Source organism: Narcine bancroftii, chromosome 1 (assembly GCF_036971445.1).
Source record: "Narcine bancroftii isolate sNarBan1 chromosome 1, sNarBan1.hap1, whole genome shotgun sequence".
NCBI classification, from domain to species: Eukaryota; Metazoa; Chordata; class Chondrichthyes; order Torpediniformes; family Narcinidae; genus Narcine; species Narcine bancroftii.
The window spans coordinates 459667230-459691271 of NC_091469.1; the positions used below are offsets into that span (position 1 = coordinate 459667230).

General features: G+C 42.2%; 1 long non-coding RNA gene across 1 annotated transcript; it reads right to left on the reverse strand.

The window, feature by feature from the left end:
- Positions 1-21872: 21872 nt before the first annotated feature.
- On the reverse strand, positions 21873-23826 carry LOC138751833 (uncharacterized). The gene is made up of 2 exons (XR_011350221.1): positions 22666-23826; positions 21873-22180 (listed from the first exon to the last, which is right to left on the reverse strand). It is a non-coding gene; the product is annotated as an uncharacterized lncRNA (long non-coding RNA).
- Between the last annotated feature and the right edge of the window lie 216 nt (positions 23827-24042).

Here is a 24042-nt window from a genome sequence, read left to right on the forward strand (position 1 = left end):
TAAAAACATTTATTTCAAAAAGGCTGCTTTAAGTTACAGATTAAAATGGATTGGGTGCATTGAATTGTAAATAAACAATTTCACAAATTAGTTAATTATGCATTGGATATAGCTCTGCTGTAATTGCAGACATGCTTCTTACATCAAAATGTTCAGTTGGCCAAATATCAAAGGTCCCTTTTACAGGCAATCCCCAGGTAATGAATAAGTTCCATTACCTGGATCTGTCCATAAGGCGAGTTTGTACGTAAGGCGAAACAGTTCCTTATGGTTCTAATTTAGTGTTTGTGAGATAATATTATGCTTATTAGGCACATGGCGTGAATTGGGGCCCAATGCGCCACTTGGGTGGCACGGTTGGTGTGGCGGTTAGCGCAACGCCTTTACAGTGCCAGCAATCGAGACCAGGATTTGCATCCTGCGCTGTGTGTAAGGAGTTTGTATGCTCTCCCCCTGTCCACATGGTTTTCCATGGAGGCTCCAGTTTCTTCCCACCGTTCGAAATGTAGATGAATTGGTTATAAATTGGGAGGCACCGATTTGTGGGCCAAAATGACCTGTTACTGTGCTTTATGTCTCGATGTAATTTTTTTTAAAATTGAGGGTATAAAGTGCACACATGGGAATTGGGGAACAACCCGTTCGTCAGTACTATTTGTTTGTAAAAAAACCCGGACATTCGTAATCCAGGGGCTGCCTGTATTGTCACATAATAATACATTAAAAATGCATTATACATGATATACTTCAACTTTATTCTACCATAAGGCAAACAAAGAGTTACCGTGAGAATTGCCCGACACCCCTAACAACCGGAGAAAGAAAAACAAAAGAGAGTCCCTTCAGAAGCACTGAGTGTCTGTGGATAGGCCTCCAGTGCTCCCACAGCATTTATACCCGCATAGACTCCAGTTCAATCCATCAACATCTCAAGATCCGGATTGTAATCTCCAATACAATCAGGATGCCTATAGGACCTGAGGCCCTTTGGGAGCCCTTCTTGTCCTCAGCACCGTATTATATCTTGCTTCTGATACCTGGTCCCCATAAGTCAGATGCTAGCAACCCACAGGCTCTGTGGCTCCTTCAGCCACTGAGCCTCTTGCTGGTCCGCTGCCATGGTTGCCTCCCAGAAGGGTCATCTCCCATGCTTCTTCTTCTCAATAGGGGAAGCAGGGGTCATTCTTCCTGTTTTTGGGGTCCTGCTTTCTCAGATCTGCACACCCCAGCACATGCACTGCCATCTTGCGCTCAGATCCCATGGTTGCAGAAGTTTTAAAAAGTCATCAGCTCCTTTATCAGGCTGTTTAAAGCCTGTATAGAGCCACTCACATTACAATATGCGGTTTAGACTGTGAAAAACAATGTAGACCAACAAAAATGGTCTTGGTATTTTCAACTACTCTCTATACACATGTAACAGTTGAATTTTGTGGACTAATTTTTAGGAGGTTCACTATTGCAAGCATACTTATTTTGATTAGGGTAAGTACTCGTGTTATTTGGGCCATCGGGAACACGGATGGGCAGGTGTCGGCCGGGACTGGGTGGTGTCTGAGTTTGAAGTGTCAGAAGCTCTGTTGGGCAGGCAGGACCTAGGCGAGACTCCACGGTTGAAGCATCAGGAGCTTGGATGGGCAGGCGGCCAGGGCATCGGGAACTTGCATGGGTGGGTAGCTGGCCAGAACTGGGTGATAATTCTGCTTTTGGGGCATCAGGAGATCGGATAGATGGGCAGCCGAAGCAGAGGAAACTCAGATTGTCAGGTAGCCGGGCCCTGGGCAAGAGATGACAGTCGGGGTATGTTGAGAACTGAGATGGATGGGTGGATTGGGCATAGAGAGTTTGATGGGCAGGCAGCCGGGGCATCGGGAGTGCAGCTGGGGCATTGGGAGCTCGGACAGGTCAGTGGTTGGGAACTTGGATCAATGGGTGACCAGGGCCTGAGCGAGAGATGGCAGTTGGGCTGATGGGAACTCGGTCGGATATGCAGGCAGCCAGGCCTTGGGCAAGAGGCAGCGGTTGGGCATTTGGAGCTCCAGTGTTCCAGTGGCTTGGGCCAAAAATAGGTGGTCGATTTCTACATTCCTTGTATAGAAAATACCTGAGCTTTGGGCCAAAAATAGGGGGTTGTGGGTCAACTTTTACACTTTATCAACTATTACACATATACAATCAGTTAATCAAGGATAGAGAGGGAATGCAATATAATGTTAGAAAGAGGTAAAATTTCAATGCCTGGTCATTTTCTCACTGTGAAGAGATATTTTTATAATTCCTGTGAGGGTTTGTAACATAGTAAGAAATGCCAATGGATTAACAAAGCAAATAGAGAATAAAATAGGAGCGTCTCCTCTCCTCCAGCTCTGCACCACCTTCCCAGATCAATTCTCATATTTCCTCTCCTATCTATGCCCAATTTTGTCTGTTGGCCTGCGCTTCTCCCCCTGCTATTTCTTCCCTCCTTCCCCAGGCATTTTTTTCCAGGCACCTGCCTGCTATTTTTCATACCTTGAAGAAAGGCTCAGGCCTAAGGGGGGGGGGGAAGGGGGGGTGCAAAGAGAGATTGTAGTAAGATTGGTGGTGAACATAAAAGAGAATCTAAAAATCATTTATGGACACCTGAATAATAAATGCCTAGCTAAGGGACAGATGAGGCCGAACGGGGGACACCAAAGAGATTGCTCCTGGAGGTTCAAGGCATGAGCACTGTACTAAACACATACCAGAATTGTTTATCAGCACAGGAATATTTAAGTCAAGTACAGACTAAGTGAAAACTGATAAAGAGAAAACTATGCAAAAAACAACTCCACTTAAACAGGATAAATTACCCATTCCTTCTTAAGTTGCTGGGGGAAGTAAGGATAGAAATTGCAGAACTATTGACAATAATGCATTGGAATGTATTTGTGGGAGTGATGGTGGGGGCTGATACAATAGGGGCATTCAAAAGACTCTTAGATTGGCGTATGGATGCAATAAAAAAATAGAGGATTATAGGTGTGAGAGAGGGAGGATTAGATTGTTGTGGAGTAAGTTTACATGGATCAGCGCAATATCGTGGGCCATAAGGCCTGTACTGTGTTCCATAATAATCCAAATAATTGTATGTAGGGGTGTAATTGTTTAAGGACTGAAAAAAATCAGAATGTTACATTTCTTTTCTTTGGCTTGGCTTTGCGGACGAAGATTTATGGAGGGGGTAAATGTCCGCGTCAGCTGCAGGCTCGTTGGTGACTGACAAGTCCGATGCGGGACAGGTAGGCACGGTTGCAGCGGTTGCAAGGGAAAATTGATGGGTTGGGGTTGGGTTTTGGGTTTTTCCTCCTTTGTCTTTTGTCAGTGAGGTGGGCTCTGCGGTCTTCTTCAAAGGAGGTTGCCTCCCGCCGAACTGTGAGGGGCCAAGATACATGGTTGGAGGTGAGATCAGCCCACTGGCGGTGGTCAATGTGGCAGGCACCAAGATATTTCTTTAAGCCATCCTTGTACCTCTTCTTTGGTGGACCTTTGTCTCGGTGGCCAGTGGAGAGCTCGCCATATAACATGATCTTGGGAAGGCGATGGTCCTCCATTCTGGAGACATGACCCACCCAGCGCAGTTGGGTCTTCAGCAGCATGGATTCGATCCTTACGGACTCTGCCAGCTTGAGTACTTCGATGTTGGTGATGAAGTCATTCCAATGAATGTTGAGGATGGAGCGGAGACAGCACTGATGGTAGCATTCTAGGAGCCGTAGGTGATGCCGGTAGAGGACACATGATTCGGAGCCGAACGGGAGCGTGGGTATGACAACAGCTTTGTACACGCTGATCTTTGTGTTGTTTTTCCAGACTCTTTTGTGTAGTCTTCCAAAGGCTCTATTTGCCTTGGCGAGTCTGTTGTTTATCTCTTTGTCGATCCTTGCATCAGATGAAATGATGCAGCCGAGGTAGATAAACTGGTTGACCATTTTGAGTTCTCTGTGCCTGATGGAGATGTGGGAGGGGGGGGAGGGACTGGTAGTCATGGTGGGGAGCTGACCGATGGAGGACCTCAGTTTTCTTCAGGCTGACTTCCAGGCCAAACATTTTGGCAGTTTCTGCAACATTTTGGCAGGTCCTGCTGCCACCCGGGGGGCCCGAGGTCCTGTTGCTGCCGCCGCCAGAGGCCCAAGGACCCACTGCCTCCCAGGGGGGCCAGAGATCCTGCCTGAGTCCGCCTGAGGTAACGGCAACTAGCAGTCACTTATGGACAAGTGTGGATTGGTTCAGGAAAACTAACATGGATCTTTAACAGGGAAATCAAGTCTAGCTTGATGGGTGAATGGAACACAGTTGATGCAGGCTACATGGACTATCAAAAACAGTTTGAAAAAGTACTACATAACGAGCCATCAAGAATGAAACCATGAAATAGAATAGGCAGTGACCAAGCAACAATGAACAGGGATGAGAAATGAACGTATAATTGTGGACCAAAGCTACATTTTCACGAGAGCTCTCGGCACATACGACAATAAATGTTAATTCGAAACGAGATAAGTGTGTCGTGCTATTCCCCAGAGGTCAATACTCGGACTGCCACTTCTCTTAAACTGTATTAATGATCTAGATGTGCATTTTCAAAGCACAATTTCCAAATCAGCAATTCCCACAGATTCAGATGAATTGTGGCAACAGGGACTGTTTATGAGAAGTCTAGAGAAGCTTTGGTTAAAAAATAGTAAAAACACAAAGCTGGAGAAACTCAGCAGGTCAAGTAGTGTCCCTTATATAGCAACAGTAAAAATACATAACCGACGTTTCGGGCTTGAGCCCTTCACCAACGTAGACAGAAAATGTTGGCAGGTGTCTGATCAAAAGATTAAGGGGGGGGTGGGTGGTTGCAAAGGCAGACGGTAATAGGTGGAGAAGGGGTGGGGGAGGAGGCAGCTGCGATCAAGGGGAGGAGGAATGACTAGGTGGAGGGGAAAGGGAGGGAGGAGAACTGGAAGGGGGAGGGCGTAGAGGAGAGCAGGTTAGCAGATACCAGAAAAGTTAATGTTAATGTCAACTGGTTGGAGAGTGTCCAGATGTTGTTGCTCCAATTTGCGGGTGGTCTTGGTGAGACAGTAAATAAGTCCATGGACAGGCATGTATGTTTTGGAGTGTGACACAGAACTGAGATTGTGGGCTACTGGGAGGTCTCTATTGCTGGTGCAAATGGGGTGAGGGTGCTCAGTGAAGTGATTTCCAATATGCACCCAATCTCTCTGATGAAGAGAAGACCACAAAGGGAGCGCTGGATGCAGTAACTCAGTCCTGTGGATGCACAACTGAAGTGATGCTTCAATTGAAGGATCTGTTTTGGGCCCTGGACCATGGTGAGGGAGGAGGTGTGAGCGCAGGTGGCACCTCCTGCCGCCACCGGGGAAGGTGCCACGGGCAGGGGGTGGGTGGGGGTGAAGCAACTTCTTCTTCCTACTCCTTGAGAAGCTTGGGGTCCTCTCTTTGAAACAGAAGAGCTTTCAGAAGATCATGGATAAGTTTAAAAGTACACAGCATTCGGGCAGACTAGATAGAAGTTTTGTTAAAAGGGTCATGTAATCGGGGATATTAAGATGGTTGTAAAAAGAATCAAAAGTGACAGGATGAAGATTTTTTTTATGCTGAGCAAATCATTAAAATCAAGGTAGAGCTGCCAGAGGGAAGACTGGATTCATCAATTTAATGGAGAACAGTGGAAATGGCTATATAAATGCTGGTCCTCCAGGTAAATTTTAGATTTTAATTATGGCTTAGAAATACCAGAACAAAACTCCATCCTGTAATGAGTTTGAGCTCAGAGACAATGGTTGAGATTTGCTGAAAGCGAGTTTTTTTTTAAAATGCCAGTTCATGAGTTTCATTGTTCTTTGATTCGTGAACACTGCTCCACCCCTAACTACGAGAGAACAAAGTAATTTTTGAAACTCACCCAGGATATCCTGCTGTGTACTACCTCATATAAAATTTCAGCTATTTTTGGGTGTATATGGAACATTTTTAAAGCAAGTTTTCTTTTCTCAAGTGGATCAAATCTAGCTTCCCCATGTGGAGGGAAAGGAGTTACAAACTATTTAGTCGGGAGGGTAATTATTCTGATTGCGGCTTGCCTCAAGGCCAAGTATGTCACAGATGGTGTGAGAAAACAAAAGAAAATCCATGGAAAAAAACACTGATTTCAGGTGGAGAAAAGTTGTTCTGCAGGTGTGAGTGTTAAGAACCACAAGATACAATGTGATGGTTTATTGGCAAAGGAAGCAGACGAACGTGAGAACAAACTTTTTCGAGAAAGAAAATGTTTAGCATCTGGAATACAACATCTCGCAGGCCGGTGGAGATTGATGGAAAACAATTGGATCGGCTTTTGGAAGAAAAAAGTTTGCAGGGCTATGGATAAAGGGCAATGGAGACAGGCAACCTGCATTATTGCACTTGCGCCATGGTCTGCACTGGGTGACACCATCGAGGGGGGTGGGGGTTTCAGCAGAAATTTATTACTTTTTTATATAAAAATATCCCTGTAGTTAGTTATAACGGCTTTTTTTCCCATAAGCCCAGCTTACGTGCATCTCTATACACACGATTTTCTTTTTTTGTTGCTTCTGGTGTCGCTGCTTTTGTCAAATGTTCTGGTGTTTTAGCTACAATATTGTGGTAATTAGTATTTGTGAACTGAGATCAATAACCTTTTTATGAGAATGAAGGTCATCATTAAAGGAAAAGAAAGAAAAAAAAATTTTTTAAGATTTCCGCTCAGTTAGTAATAATGTTTTCACTAATAAGGTAATTAAATGTAGAAATATTTTACAAAACAATTTTGTTATTAGTATTCATATAATCTAAGAATTATTACAGCTCAGCAATTTACAACTATATTTATCTCGTATTATTCTATCTTCTTTGGCTTGGCTTCGCGGACGAAGATTTATGGAGGGGGTAAAATGTCCACGTCAGCTGCAGGCTCGATTGTGGCTGACAAGTCCGATGCGGGACAGGCAGACACGGTTGTAGGGGAAAATTGGTAGGTTGGGGTTGGGTGTTGGGTTTTTCCTCCTTTGTCTTTTGTCAGTGAGGTGGGCTCTGCGGTCTTCTTCAAAGGAGGTTGCTGCCCGCCGAACTGTGAGGCGCCAAGATGTACGGTTTGAGGCGATATCAGCCCATTATTATTGACCTTACAGTGATGTAAGGGAATTACGATTTACAAGCAACATTAGTACAAAAGACATTATTAAGGATTTTGTATGGTTTGGTATGAGAGGAAGTCTGTGGGGTGGGGGTGACACCATGAGTTACCACACTGGGTGACTGCAACCCTAGTGATGTCACTGCCCTTTGGTAAAGCCTACATGGGTTTCAAAAGGCTTGTGTGGTAATACATAATGATTCCTGTCAATCGACTTTTATTGTTCTACATCATTAAAATAAATAGTTGGAGTGGGATGAGGAGGGGCAGGAAGTCTCCATGGAAGGAAGAATGAAAGAAGGTTAATGATATCTGTGCCAGTGACCTGGGTTTGAATCGGCGCTGTCTGTAAGGGGTTTGTACATTCACCTCATGTCTGCGTGGGTTTCCTCCAGGAGCTCTGGTTTCCTCTCACCCTTCAAAGCATTGTAAGCAAAAATTGGGCTATTTAGGTGGCACGGGCTCATGGGGCAGAAGGACTTGTATGTCTAAATTTTAAAAATTAAACTAAGGTGTAAATGAGTGGATCTGGTCACGTTTAGAAGGTAAGAGGGTAAAAGAAAATAGAAGATCCACAAAACTATAGCATCCTCTGCTTGGTTGACAAAGTCACAGATTTGTATGGAACTTTAATGTACATTTCCACTGTGTGGCAATATGCTCACCATGTTTGGAAGGCTGGAAGTGTGCGTGCACACATATCAAAAGGTACATATGTAGCAAATGCAGCTGCAAGGTGGGCAGGTGTCCACGCCAAGTTCATGGAACAGTCATGTTTATGGTAATAGATTTTTCTACATTTAATGCTTTAACTACCCATTTGGAGCTGATTTCATTCATTCTCTCATTCCTGGAACACTCTAAGTGAGGTCCCAGTTCTAGAATCTCAGCCCAGTTTCTTACACCAGCATCCAACTTGTCCACAAAGCAATGGTGAGGTAATTACTTCAGATCAGTTGCACGCAACAATACCAAAATGCTGTGTGCAATTTTGGGCAGCAGAGAATGGGACAGGTGGTAGAGCTGCTGGTCTCACACTCCAGGGTCCTAGCGTATGTCAATTGCACGCTCTCCTTGAGATTTTACTCGGTGCTCAGGTTTTCTCTCACATCCCGAAGGTGTGTGGTTGGTTAGTTAATTGGCCACTCTAAATTGTCCTTTGCCTGCAGGTGGATGGTAAAATCTTTAGGGAGTTGAGGGGAATCAGGGGAGAATGAAAATGATGGTCAGTACAGGCTCAGTGGGGTGAAAGGCCTGTTGATTGGCACTACTGTTCCTCAGGCAGCTGTCAAATTTAAAATGAAGAGTGTGGATTCTAAGTTTTCCTTAATGAAGTATTTTATATACATTTTTAAGTTTTGAGATTTAACAGGCCCTTCTGGCCCATGAGCCCAAATACATCCATGTGATACTGAAATCTGGACAGACACGCTCAGTTCAGCTACCTCAGCTCAGAGATATACATTAGAAGACCAAAGATCTGAATGCCGGAAGACTGGGCCCGTCGAGAATCTGGACTTGAAAATTCTCAGCCTTTTAAAATTAAGCAGACATTTTTGTGCGTGCATGAGCACCACAGATGCACAGCGGCAACCAGCATCCACGCTTGGTTGACTTTATGATACGTTATCAATAACACCAAAAGACTGGAGTTACTAGACGACAGGTTTTTATTACCATAAGGATGGACACATGCTCCTGTTGCAGGCCCAATTCCAGGATTCGTACTGAAGGAGGGACTTGGGCATAATCACCTTTATTGGGGAATTCCAGGGGGAGGAGGTGGGCCAGCCATACACAGAGCTACAATACCAATGGTTTAACAGCATCACAGTGGAATCCCCACATTTTATTTTTCTTTAAAAATGTGCATTTTGATAAATGAAGTGTGCTGTATTTGCAAATGAATAAACTATCAAAATGTGCCTGTTCATCTCTTCTTTATTCCTCCTTAAACTTAAATTTTAAAAGCACTGCCTGAGAATCTGGAAAATCCAAACATCCAGACCAACTTCTACCTTATTCTTAATAAATGGAAAATACTGGGGCATCTCGAAAGAAGAATGTATAACAGATCTGCTTTCTGATGGTTTAAACATAAAGCATGTGGAACTCATCAAAAAAAAGATACAATACAGTCTCTTTAAGGGAATTGGCAACATTTATTTTAAATGACATGCCTTGTTACTCTCAATTCCTTGAAAGGCTGAGGATTAGGGGGAAAAGATCACGAATACAAATTGCCAGATGTGGTCCTATGGGGAAATTTTCTTTGTGTATTCAGCAGCCCGAATGCTCAGGTGAATTCAAATAACACTGAGCGGGCAGAGATAATCTGAGAGAATTTTTAAGGAAAGCACATGGGACCAACTGACATGTGGGATAGGTTTAACTACTTTTGTAATCTGCTTTCTTTCAGCTGCTGAAGATGTTGTCAGCTTTGGAGACCCCTCCCATGGTTCCGAGAATGGGCCAATGGTCTGGAATTTGAAGTCAGCAGCCGCGAGACGACACTCAACACTGACCTCGTAGCCCCCACCCCACAAAGATCAAGCTGGCTCTGCGGAATGGAGTTTTCTTTATTCAACGTGACTTGACGCTTTCCCTCGGGGGGCAGGTGGGCTCCAAGAGAGTGATCTCATCAAGTTTGGCCAATCAGAATGGAGAATCCTCACAGAAGTAAAATCATTTAAAAAAAAAGCAGAAAGCACCAGTTTTCAAAAGATTTTAAGCATTTGCAGAAAGCAAACTAAATATTGGGATAGGCATGAGTTGAAGTTAAAACTGAAATATTTTAAGCTACTTGGGAAGAAAACTATTTAAAAAAACACAGCAAAAATATAACTTTAATTTGCTTTAGAGATACAGCATGGTAACAGGCCCTTCTGGCCTATGAGTCCACACCACCCAATACCTCCATGTCACCAATCAACCTACGAAACCTGTACTCTTTGGAACAAGGGAGAAAACTGGAAAACCTCGAGGAAACCCATGGTGACACAGGGAGAACCTACAAACTCTTTAGACACAGTGGTGGATTTGAAACCGGGTCCAGCTAAGACCCTTGTGGCAAGTATTTCTCTAATTGTTCGGCCCATTATTAGTAATTCTAAAATTATATTGTGGGGGATCAACAATGAGCAGACATCTTCTTTTGCTTGGCTTCGCGGACGAAGATTTATGGAGGGGGTAAAAAGTCCACGTCAGCTGCAGGCTCGTTTGTGGCTGACAAGTCCGATGCGGGACAGACAGACACGATTGCAGTGGTTGCAAGGGAAAATTGGTGGGTTGGGGTTGGGTGTTGGGTTTTTCCTCCTTTGCCTTTTGTCAGTGAGGTAGGCTCTGCGGTCTTCTTCAAAGGAGGTTGCTGCCCGCCAAACTGTGAGGCGCCAAGATGCACGGTTTGAGGCGATATCAGCCTACTGGCGGTGGTCAATGTGGCAGGCACCAAGAGATTTCTTTAGGCAGTCCTTGTACCTTTTCTTTGGTGCACCTCTGTCACGGTGGCCAGTGGAGAGCTCGCCATATAACACGATCTTGGGAAGGCGATGGTCCTCCATTCTGGAGACGTGACCCATCCAGCGCAGCTGGATCTTCAGCAGCGTGGACTCGATGCTGTCGACCTCTGCCATCTCGAGTACTTCGACGTTAGGGATGTAAGCGCTCCAATGGATGTTGAGGATGGAGCGGAGACAACGCTGGTGGAAGCGTTCTAGGAGCCGTAGGTGGTGCCGGTAGAGGACCCATGATTCGGAGCCGAACAGGAGTGTGGGTATAACAACGGCTCTGTATACGCTTATCTTTGTGAGGTTTTTCAGTTGGTTGTTTTTCCAGACTCTTTTGTGTAGTCTTCCAAAGGCGCTATTTGCCTTGGCGAGTCTGTTGTCTATCTCATTGTCGATCCTTGCATCTGATGAAATGGTGCAGCCGAGATAGGTAAACTGGTTGACCGTTTTGAGTTTTGTGTGCCCGATGGAGATGTGGGGGGACTGGTAATCATGGTGGGGAGCTGGCTGATGGAGGACCTCAGTTTTCTTCAGGCTGACTTCCAGGCCAAACATTTTGGCAGTTTCCGCAAAGCAGGACGTCAAGCGCTGAAGAGCTGGCTCTGAATGGGCAACTAAAGCAGCATCGTCTGCAAAGAGTAGTTCACGGACAAGTTTCTCTTGTGTCTTGGTGTGAGCTTGCAGGCGCCTCAGATTGAAGAGACTGCCATCCGTGCGGTACCGGATGTAAACAGCGTCTTCATTGTTGGGGTCTTTCATGGCTTGGTTCAGCATCATGCTGAAGAAGATTGAAAAGAGGGTTGGTGCCAGAACACAGCCTTGCTTCACGCCATTGTTAATGGAGAAGGGTTCAGAGAGCTCATTGCTGTATCTGACCCGACCTTGTTGGTTTTCGTGCAGTTGGATAATCATGTTGAGGAACTTTGGGGGACATCCGATGCGCTCTAGTATTTGCCAAAGCCCTTTCCTGCTCACGGTGTCGAAGGCTTTGGTGAATTATTAGTAATTCTAAAATTATATTGTGGGGGATCAACAATGAGCAGACATAAAATGAGGTGATGTAAACTCTATTCCATCTCATTCAGCAAGGTTAAATATTTTGAAGATTTTTACAGTTGAAATAGGGCATGAAAATCAAAATTTCATGTCAAATAATTTTGTGTTAATTACATAGGAAAAAAAAAACTGTGACAAAGCGCCCTATAGGGAATCAAGATAAGACTGAAACCAAACAGGTTGACAGTTTTAGTGAGTAATGGTGGCTGGTAGTGACAGTCTTGATGTTTTTACAATCGGAAATTTCCTTTATTATTTGATTCATTGCAATAATCTCAGTTGGGATCATTCATTTCTATTCATTCATAGCAAGAATATTTCTACCAATAAACTCCAAGCCTATTTCCAAATCACTCAACTCTTTTTCTCTTTGGCTTGGCTTCGCGGACGAAGATTTATGGAGGGGGGTAAATGTCCACGTCAGCTGTAGGCTCGTTTGTGGCTGACAAGTCTGATGCGGGACAGGCAGACACGGTTGCAGCGGTGGCAGGGGAAAATTGGTTGGTTGGGGTTGGGTGTTGGGTTTTTCCTGGTGCGTTGACGGAGCCAATGATGTTTGTAAGTGAAATCCTGCATCTGTGAGGTCTGTGACCAAGATTGCAGTGACTGTGCTCAGCAGCGGCCATGAGGGGTTGCAGACTTAGGGGAGCAGGCGACTGGCCCAAGGCACCAGGAATGGGAATAGCCAACCTCCCCCCAACCCACAATTGAGAAGGAGAAGCAGAGGAGATGACCCTGCAGGGAAGGTGACCGTGCTGGTGGACCACCTGGGGCTCAGTGGCTGAAGGACACACACAGGCTGCGGGCTGCCGGTGACTTGCGGTTGGGGGGACTTGCATGGGCTTTGTCTTGTTGGACACTAGCTCATGGGAATCAGATATTGGAACCAGGATTCAAGAGGGCGCTGAGGGCAAGAAGGGCATCCGGGCGGCCTCTGGCACTGAAGGCCTCCTGATTTTGTCATCAGTTTGGATCTGGAGCTTGGTTTGCCGATGAATCGAATAGGCGTCTGTGCGGCTGCAGAAGCTGCTGGAGATGAATCCATGGGCACTCAGTGACTCTGAAGCGACTCTCTTTTGCTTCTCTTTTTCTTCTACTGTAAGGATCACTGGACAATGCTAATAGCATCATGGAGAGAAGGTACAAACACCACACAGAGGGCACCCTATGGCAACCAAAAGTTAAAGTATATTCTATTTTTTAATGCATTATTACATGACAATAAAAGTTGAACCTTGAACTTGGGAACTTCCAAGATTGAACTGACCTCTGATGGGTCCCCTTGCTGGTTCTATCCTTCTATCAGAATGCTGAAGGAACCTGAATCTATCACTTCATTACCTCTCATGAATCATTGATTGACTTTGTGCATCAGGTTGCTTGCTTGTCAAGTTTCTGAAGAGGCTCAAGTTCTATGAGTTAACAAGAAAAAAAAACAACTGAGCCTCAACACTCAACACAACTCCTAATATCATTTACTTCCCTAGTCCCTGGCCCTCTCCCTTGGCTGAACCAGCCCATTCACATTCTCTGCATCTTATTTTCCTTCAGTCTGTGTCTCTGATCCACATGCTGCCAATTGCACATTCCCATCTGGTTAGCAATGCTCTAACCCACACTCATTAGTAGTTTGACTGTTGAAACCATCATTATTGGCTTTGTCACCTCGAGATTCAGCTCCTCTGGAATGTTCCTTCCCAGCTGCACAATTCTGTAAATTTATCTTGTATTAACAATGACCCAGGAGACCACTCAGCCCATCAGGTCCATGCTGTCCTCCAGGGGAACAATTCCATCAGTCGCATTACCACTCTCCATATTTCCCTGTACTCCTGTAATTTATTCTCTCTCAGACATGCCCATCAACAATTTTACTCTTTTTTTCCATCAGCCTCCATTACGGGGCAATATATAGTAGTTAAGCAACCTTCCAGCAACCAGTCATATTCCATAGAGATGAACATGAAGTAATTTGTTGTCTGTGAGAGAGAGAGAGAGTGGTTTGGTTGTATTTATAGGAGGCTGATCAGTAGGTTTGCAGATGACAGAAAAACTGGCAGAGTTATAAATAATGAGGAAGGTTGTCGAAGGATTCATCAGGATATGAACCAGTTGGAAAAATGGCAGAAAAATAAAAGATTAATTTTAATTCATATAAGGGTGAGGTTTGCGTTTTTTCAGGTCAAATATAAAAAGAAAGCATACTTTAAATGGCAGGACCATTGGGAGTATTGATATATGGAGAGATCCCCATAAGTGGATCATTTTCCTATTCCTTGTTTACTCATGAAAATGAAAATTCATTGAAGGGTCTTACATCTGACCTCTGTTTCTCTTTCCATGGATGATAGTGGACTTACTGAATGTCTCCAGCACTTTCTGTTTCTATTCAGTTTCCTCTGCATTAGATCCTTCTTCTTGTGAAATACCGTAGAATCTTCAAATTTAAAATAAAATTCAGATGTACAGCACGGTAAGAGGCCCTTTCAGTTACTTCCAATTAACCTACAGCCCCCAGTATGTTTTGAACGGTGGGAGGAAAACAGAGCACCTGGAGGAAACCCACGCCGATAAGAAGAGAATGTGCAAAGTCCTTACAGACAGCATGGCAATCAACCCCCTATCCCAATGACTGCTTTGCGCTAACCATGTTACTACTGATTGTTGTTACTTTCTATTGTTGGAAGCTATGATTAAGATTACTTACTGTTCCTTTAGGGTGAACTGTAATGAAAGGGTCAGGTGCTGGAGGGTTGCCCAACATTCTTATGAAATCTATTTTCAACATGTTATAACCATCGGAGAGAAGTCTGAAGAACAAAATAAGCTGATTTTAGCAACCCTCTAAATTATGTTTGAAATATTACGCAGCTTAATTAAAAAAAAAATAGTTTTAATGTGAGCCAATCTATATATCGATTAACAATAGTTCATACCTTACAGTGTGTTTTTTTTTCCCCAAATGACAAGGCTGAGCCAAGGTGATGTGTAGGATTATGGTTCTACTTTCGAAAGTGTATTTATCATTAAATTAAAGATCTCCCTATTTAACACTATGCACAGACAGCCGGTGTTGCAGGAAGCAGTCAACTGTGTACTTTAGCCCACTGTGAGTTGTACGTTGTAAAGTGTGCACCCTGTTCAGTCATAAACAGTGAAAATTCTGTAATATTTAAATATTGCTTCCTGGGTTTGTTTTCCTTACTAAAACTTTGGTTTTATACATGTATGGGGATGTGTCAAGTCCTTCCTTTTATTTTCCCCACTTTAAGATTTTAGAGCATCTATTGATTTAGTCAAGTTTGACTTTTAAACAGGTGAGGTTCTAAACCTATTTGCCAAGTGGTAAGCATGGAACTTTCAAAGGAAAAGATCACATCTTAAGAGATAAAGACCAACGTATGTAAAGGATATTAGTGGTTAAAACAATAAACAAGAAAAGATATTGCCATAGAAATTCAGCAGGTCAGACAATGTCTATGGGTAGAAATGGTCAGTTAATGTTTCGGTTAGGATCCCTTATCAAGATCCTTTAATAAACTTCACTGATGAGAATGGGTGAGAGTGTGACCAAGGGGCTTTGAAGAAGCTGATAGAGAACTGCATCCAAAACCATCAAGTATTTTTACAGCAGAACTACCAGGGTAATAACTACTAGGGTAATAACCAGGGTAATAACTAGGGTAATAACTAGGGTAATAACCAGGCACTGGTGATGGGAAGCTGTTGGAGAAGTCTCTGTAAAGAAATGAGGAAGTCTTTAATGCTGATACATTACCGATCCTTATTTTGAAATGAAGTTAAAATAACTGTCTTTGCAGTTAATTTTCAGTTCAGTTCAGTTTATTGCCAGTTTACTGCCGAAAGAAATCTCTTGGTGCCTGCCACATTGACCACCGCCAGTGGGCTGATATCACCTCAAACCGTGCATCTTGGCGCCTCACAGTTCGGCGGGCAGCAACCTCCTTTGAAGAAGACCGCAGAGCCCACCTCACTGACAAAAGACAAAGGAGGAAAAACCCAACACCCAGCCCCAACCAACCAATTTTCCCTTGCAACCGCTGCAACCGTGTCTGCCTGTCACGCATCGGACTTGTCAGCCACAAACGAGCCTGCAGCTGACGTGAACATTACCCCTCCATAAATCTTCGTCCGAGAAGCCAAGCACAAGCCAAAAGAAGAAGATTTAGTAGACAAGATAGGCAGAAGCTTGGCAAACAGAAACTATAGACCAATCATTTAAATTGTATTTACTTAAATGCAAGAGGCTGAACAGACCAGGCTTATGATTTCATCATGTGAATTGGCTTGTGGTATTGGGATATTATACAGAGATATTATAAGCAAAACATGGCTGAGAGAAGGAGGCAAGATTGGTACCTCAATGTTCTAGGATGGAGGTGCTGGAACATTGAGGTACAAGAAAGGGGAAGGTAGAGGGTTTGGAGAGAGATGTCATAACAACAGAGCTTAGAGGATCATCCAGTGAGGCCATATGAGTAAAGCATAGAAACAGGAAGGGAATGATCATATTGATGGGACTCTATTATAGGACTCCAGTAGTCAAAGGGAATTGGAGGAACAGATGAATTGGAAGCTCACAGATAGCTGGAAGAATAATATGGTAGTATTATTGGTAAATTTTAATTTCCTGAATATTGACTGGATTTGGATCACCCATAGTGCAAAGGGTTGGACTGGATGGAATTTGTTAGCGCAATGCCATTACAGCAACAGTGATCTGGGTTCAAATCTGGCACACTCTGTAAAGGGTTTGTACATTCTCCCCATGTCCGCATGGGTTTCCTCCAGGCATTCTAGTTTCTTCCCACCCTTCAAAAATAAACGTATGATGTTTGTAGGTTACTGGGATATCTGAGCGGCACAGGCTCAAGGGCCAGAAGAGCCTGTTACCAGGTTGTATGTCTAAATATTTTTTTAAAAATGTGTTTATGAAAGCTTCCTAAATCAATAAAGAGGTGATATCACTGGGCTTCCTCTCAGGGAATGAGATAGTGTCTGAAGTGTCAGTGGGGCAAACTATTGAAATGTCAGTGGAGGAGCAATTTTAAACCAGTGACTATAATGGAGCATTATTAAAAAAGAGAAACCAAAGGGAACAGGTGCATGATTCTATGAAACTTGCGACTCAGGTGGGCTGCCTGAAATAATAAGTACAAAAGTTGAGATTTCATGAGACAGCTGTCCAAGGTGCTGTTGCAAATGCTGCATGCCATTCTGATCATTGGCTGTGGGAAGAGTATCAGTAAGTTGGAAGGGATTCAAAGGAAGTTCACAAAGAAGTTGCCAGGACTGGAAGGCTTAAGTTATAGGAAGAGATTGGATATCTTGGCTTTTATTTCCTGGAGCATCGGAGGTTAAGGGGTGATCTTATAAAATCATGAGGGGCATGAATAATGAGAGGTCGGTGTGATGTAGATAAATATTGGGAGAATTTGGTAAAATTAGAGAAGGTTACATTTTAAAACAGATCTTATTTGAAATACTGAAGAAATCATATTCAATGAATTTTACAGAAACTATGGAGAATGCTATGCACATTTTACAAGTAGGTGCTAATTGAAATGATGTCATAAAATAAATAGACTATTGTTTGGACTGGAGACACTTTGGCTGTTTACAAGGCTTCTGACCTTTCTACAAAGTGCTCACAGAAAGGTCACTCCTGGATTTTGTTTACCTACGACAACAGCTTGACCAAGAAGGATAACTCCTGTTGTTTGCTGAAGGTGGGGGTTTTTGCAAGTGAGAGAGTCACATGGGATTTTTAGCAGTCTCAGCTGGAGATAGAGGGGGGTGGGGTTGATGAAACAAGCTCTCTCAGCCAGTGTGTGTGTGAGACACTGAAAGACAGCTGGAACAAGCCAGGAGAAGCTTGTTGGAAACAGAAAACTCCAGAGTGGCAGATGGCAGGAAGTGCTATCTGTCTGGTGTTTTTCTTGCAATAAGCGGAACAGAAACGAACTCTGTGCTACCCTGAAAGAAAGAGGTTATCATCTGGAGAACCCTGATGAGGCAAGTTTAATCAGTGAGACATTGAGGTGACTAATGGTGGTACCTCAGTTGTGGAAATCCTGGAACAACAAATCTCTTTCTGCAAACCCTATGAGAACCTTCCTGAGCAGTGAACATTTACCTTTCGAGCACCAAAGCCTGGTGAACTTTATACATGTTAAATTCTGTGCACAGTGTAAGAAATGCCTGCATCCAGAGAACTTGGAAGAATGAGAAGTGAGATTGAATTGTGAACCAAAGAACTTTTCTTAAATTTACACACACATCATAGACATGCACTTAGAATTAGAAGGGGGTTAATTTGGGTTAGTTAAGTTAATAGAGATACGTTAGTTTGATTCTGTTTTCTTGTTTAAAGATAATTAAAAACAACTTTTGTTTAAGTAACTACTTGTCTTGTTCCTGATTCTGGACAACATCCTAGTAAATCTTCTCTGCACTCTTTCTATCTTATTGATATCTTTCCTGTAGTGACCAAAACTGCACACAATGCTCCAAATTTGACCTCACTAATGGCTTATACAAATTCAGCACAACATCCCAACTCATATACTCAATATTTTGATTTATGAAACACAATGTGCCAAAAGCTCTTTACAACCTTATTCACCTGTGACACCACTTTCAGGAAATTACGTATCTGTATTCCCAGATCCCTCTGTTCTTCCACACTCTTCAGTGCCCTACCTATGATTTACCATGATTCAATGCCCTATGATTGGTTTGTCCTTCCAAAATGCAACACCTCACATTTGTTTGCATTAACACTAAAAGAAGTTTGACATGTTGTGGTTTGTGATTGGAAGTATCCAATCTAATTTTACAAGTGCCATCATTTCAAAAACAGTTATGCATTTTTTTAAAGTTTTCCAGGGTTTTGCAATTTTTTTAAAGTTAAATTATTGACGATTTTATGGAAGGAAATAAAGATTTCTGTTGGAGAACTAATTGAGGCAATGTTCTTATTACTGATTTTAATCTAGTTCTGCTTTATAGATACTGAAAAGTAATATGCATTTTGAATAGGTGTTTTTGTAAGCAGAATTACCCTATTTTGCCAACAATAATAAATATTGAAAGAATAAAACATCCTATACTGAACCAAAAAAGAACTAATATTTCCAAGTCCTACAATGGAACCTGATCAGGTATGAATCAAGCTAACTTCGACTTGCCAGAGAGCCATAGATTCATTGAGCCATACAGGATGGAAATAGGCCCTTTGCCCAATGACTCAATGTTGACCATCAAGCACACATTACACTACCTCAATTCGAATTCCTGTTTATTCTCCACTCTCATCTAGATTTGACAGGCAATGTATAATTTCAGTAAAACTCCTGTAATCTGGAATTCAAGCAACTGGTAACCTCAAACAACTAGCAAAACAAAAAAAAGGGAGAGGAAAATAAATAATTAAATGAATGAAATTAAAATAAACAAGAATGAATAAAAAAATTAAATGGGAGTTCAAAATTGAAGAAATAAGTGTTTTCCGAAGTAACACATAAACCTTTGGTGAAGGTGAGAGCAAATATTCGCCCAACCAAGTGTCTTGGTCGTGCTTTCTCATAGCAGCTGTTTGAATACAGTTATGTTTGAATGAAAAGGCGTCACGCTGGGTGAAGAGGTGGTTGATGCTGCTTGCCCTTGGAGTGACTCTCTCATTTCTCCTTATCCCTGCTTAGTAAGAGTGTTTATAAGTATATTATAACATAACATAACATAACATAACAATTACAGCACGGAAACAGGCGCATTAGGCCCTTCTAGTCCGCACCGAACCAAACACCCCTTTCTAGTCCCACCTCCCTGCACAATGCCCATAACCCTCCATCTTCTTCTCATCCATATACCTGTCCAACCTTTTCTTAAATAATACAATTGACTCCGCCGCCACTATTTCTCCCGGAAGATCATTCCACACAGCTACCACTCTCTGAGTAAAGAAGTTCCCCCTCATGTTACCTCTAAACCTCTGCCCCTTAATTCTTAACTCATGTCCTCTTGTTTTAAACTTTCCTCCTCTTAATGGAAATAGTCTATCCACATCCATTCTGTCTATCCCTTTCATAATCTTAAATACTTCTATCAAATCCCCTCTCAACCTTCTATTAAGTATATTAGAAATGTTTAATCTGTAAACTAGGGGGAACAGGGTTAATTATAAGGGTGGCATGGTTCTCAAAGTGATTAGAGCAACACTGTAACAGCACTGTTCGAATTTAAATTTAAATTTAAATTTTGTTAGTTATGGAAGTCATCTGATTAAAGTGAACTTAACATAATTAAGGACAAAACAAATTCTGATCTTTTTTTTTCAAATTACATTAACATTTTGCTCTCTCTTTTTTCTTTTAATCTGTTTCTCTGAATGCTGGTGTATTAGTTAGGCATTGTAAGGGTAAGTCTCAAGCAACCAGAAAACTCATTCATCCAGCATCTACCAATCCCCATAGGTGCAAAATATCAAGGGTTTTACTGTATTAATTAACTTATCAAGCCACACATCTTTGAGATGTGGTAAGAAACTAGAGAACCCAATGGAAACCCACATAGTCACAGGGTGGATTTGCACTCCACAGAGATAACAGGTTGATAGAACTAGGGATTTTCTCTTTGGAGCAATGGAAGATGGAGGCTGACTTAATAGATTATGAGGGGCTCAGATTGGATGGACAGCCAGTTCCTTTTTTTACCCAGGGTGACAATAGCGAATGGCAGATGTCAACTGTTTAAAGTGAGTGGAGGAAAGTTTAAAGGAGATGGCAAAGGTAAGTCTTTTTCGCAGAGAGTGGTGGCCGCTTGGAATGCATTGCCAAGGGTGGTGGTGGAGGCTGGTAAAATTGAGAAATTCTAAAGAGTTTTAAATAGGCACATGGATAATAGAAAAATAGAGCGTGTGAGGTATAGAAGGATTAGATTATTGTGGAGTAGGTTTAAAGGTAAACATTCCATTATTGTCATGTAATACTATATTTAGAATGTAACATGTTAAAATGTTTAACTTTTTCTACCGTAAGGCAGACAGAAAGTTTCACCTTGTCCAACACCCCCTCACAGAAACCTACAGCACCTGGTGTTCTTAGGCAGTCTCCCCCCCAAGTACTGATTAGGCCTGAGCAGGCTTAGCTTCCGAGATCCGAAAATCTCAGGCGTATTCAGGCTATTAGGTTTCATTAAGCTATATACTGTAGGTCAGAAAAACATTGTGGGCTGAAGGGCCTGAACCATGCTATGTTGTTCTATGTTCTAACTCTGGAAGTCAGGACTAAAGCATGGCTAATGGAGGTATGAAGCTCTTCTAGCTGTACCCCTGTGCCACATATTATCCCTTCGGTTATTTAAAGTTCTAAACTGTCCTCAGGGAGTTTGTTCCAGGTCTCAACCACGCTGCGTAAAACTATATCCCCTCATGCTGCCTCTTATTAATCACCTTCATTCTACTTAACATTCACACCTTGATTTTTGCCTCTGGAAGCAATTACACTGGACTGCAATTTTTTTCAAAACAATTGTTTTCTGAAAAAAATGAGGATCACGATAGACAACTTGAAGCTGAACACAAAGGTAATTTCATATTTTCTGTATCACATAATAAGTTGGCGAAACATTAAATTAACTTTTATTGAATTTTGCATGTTTAATTATATAATGATGCTGACACATCGCATTAGTTCAACTGAACTAAAAGTATTTAGCCACTGAATTTCATTTGTACTCAGCATCTGATGCCTCTCATGTTCGTGTCCAACAATAGTTCAGCCAGCATTGATGGATTCCAGTTGCCCTGATATTGCTTTTGCAAGGTCGCAGTTGTGGCAGAGTCAAACCTTTTCACATAGTCATCACTGACTGCAAAGATAAGCAGGGAAGAAGTCCAAGTGCAAATGCAGAAAATGAATTTTCAATGAATCATTGCATTTCATGGTTTTGTATGCTTGAAGTAGACTTAAAATATGACAAGATATCACAAAAATAGGATATAAAAGAATGGTACACGAGAGGAACATTTTAAGGATATTTTCATGATTAGCAGCCCAAAATTAATCAAATACACCCAAAAATGTTCAGAAACCAAAACATTCAATGTCCAGTGTTATTTACAGGTAGTTCATGATTTTGATCACATCCATCCAATCTCCTCTCTTCAAGTACCTAAGAGTCAACCTCAGTTCTGGGCTGACTTGGTCCAAATTCCAGAGATTACTGACTGCATTTGGAGGTAAAGGTCATTTGGAGTGCTCTTCTTGGCTGGGATCAGCTTGCACAGCACAGACCATTGGGCTTCCTGGTCTGCAGAATCCAGCAGCTGGTGTGCTTAGTTATTTAAAAACCAATGTGCATCCAGGAATATTTCTTCCCACCAAAGGCCGTGAGAATGTGGAATAGACTGCCAAAGACAAACACAGATGCAAAATCAGTTAAAATATCTTAAAAGAGAATTAGGTACATTCTGGGAATGGCAGGAAAATTTGTGGAGATGCGGTAAAAATCCTTGGTATCAGGCACCTATCGGGATCATGAATGCCCAATATACAAATTTTCCGGTTGACTCAGGCAAACTCTTACTACACTTAACTAATACATTAAGAATACACTATTTAAAAGACAAAGAGAGTACAAAATGTAAAGTAATTTGAAAAAAAAAATCGGTATTTTAGTACCTAATTAGGTAAAGTTCACTTTAATCAGGTATGGTAATTCCTGTAACTTACAAAAAATTTAAATGTAAACCCGAACTCTGGTCACGGGCACTGTAACAGCAATGCGCTAATCGTGCCTCTGTCATATTTAACCCCCCCCCCTTTCCCCCGAGTTTACAGATAAAGCCTTATTAATACTGTACACAATACTAATAAAGATAAAGAATCTTACTATGCAGGGATAGGGAGACACTTTGGGCAAGCCACCCCAGTGGTGAGCGGCATCATCCAGCTCTTCATCTTGTGTGATGCCATTTTATTCAAACACAACTTTATTCAAACAGCTGCTATGGGTGGGGCACCTACCAGGATTCTGAATGCCAGATGTGCAAATTTTCCGGATGACTGAGACAGACTCTTACAATGCCTAACTAATACAGCTGCATTAAGAATACACTTTCAAAAGACAAAGAGGGAAGAAAATGTAAAGTAATTTGCGTGCTCTGCCAGCTGAATGCTTGCTCCAATCTTCACCAAGGGGCTTCGTTTTGCTTTGGAGAGCATTTACTTTTACAATTTTAAAGCTTTTATTTAAATTTTATCTATTTTAATTTTAAACTTGAATTGTTTTTGATGGATTGCTTGAATTCTGGATTCTGGAGATTTTACTGTAGTTGAAAGTTGGGATCAAAATGATGGCACAGTGAAAATAACAGTATGGCAAACTGAATTATCTGAATTCCTCACTCACTGGTGTGGCAAAGATCTATTTTCTTGCTTTAAATACAAGAGGGAGGCCTACCAGTATAACTTAGAAATGTCATTATGTTTCTTGGCAATGATTCATCCAGGGTTAGATTTTGCAGAGCTGAAATAAAACAATAAATTTCAAAATGTCATGCACAAATGTTTTGGAAAAACTCAGTAGGTCATGCAGCATTCATTTAAAGCAAAAGGTGCAGACCCAAAATGTTGACTTTCTATAGATGCTGCATGGATCAGGTGATTTCTCCCAGCACTTTTGTAAACTGCACTAGACTCCTGCATCTGCAGATTTTCTTGTGTACCTCAATTCAAAAAGTAGTCTTGGGAGACAAATGATCAGTGCTCTGTCAAATGTCATCAGGAGAAAGTTGCTAGTAAAGTTGGGCAGTGATTGGAGAAAGTGAAAGTGAGCCTTGACCCATTTGAGTTTGCTAGCAGCTAAACAGATCCACAGCAAATGTCATCTCCCTAGCTCTCCACTTGGCCCAAGATCTCCAGGAAGCCAAGGAGACTCATATCAGACCATTGTTCATAGTCTTCATCTCAATTCTAGAGTTCTAGAATTCTCTGCAACTTGATTCTTGACTTCCTGTCTAACAGACCACAAGAGAAGATGGGTAACAATATCTCCTCACACTCAAAACACGGACTCTTCAAGGATGTTCATTCAATCCCCCACAATACTCCCTCGGCACATACGACTGTATAATGACATCACAGTGGTGGGCTGGGTATCACATCATGATGAATCAGGTTAGAGGCATGGTGCCAAGATAACAACATCTCTCTCTCTCTCAATGTCAATAAAACGAATAAGATCATGGATTTTAGCAAAGGGGACAGA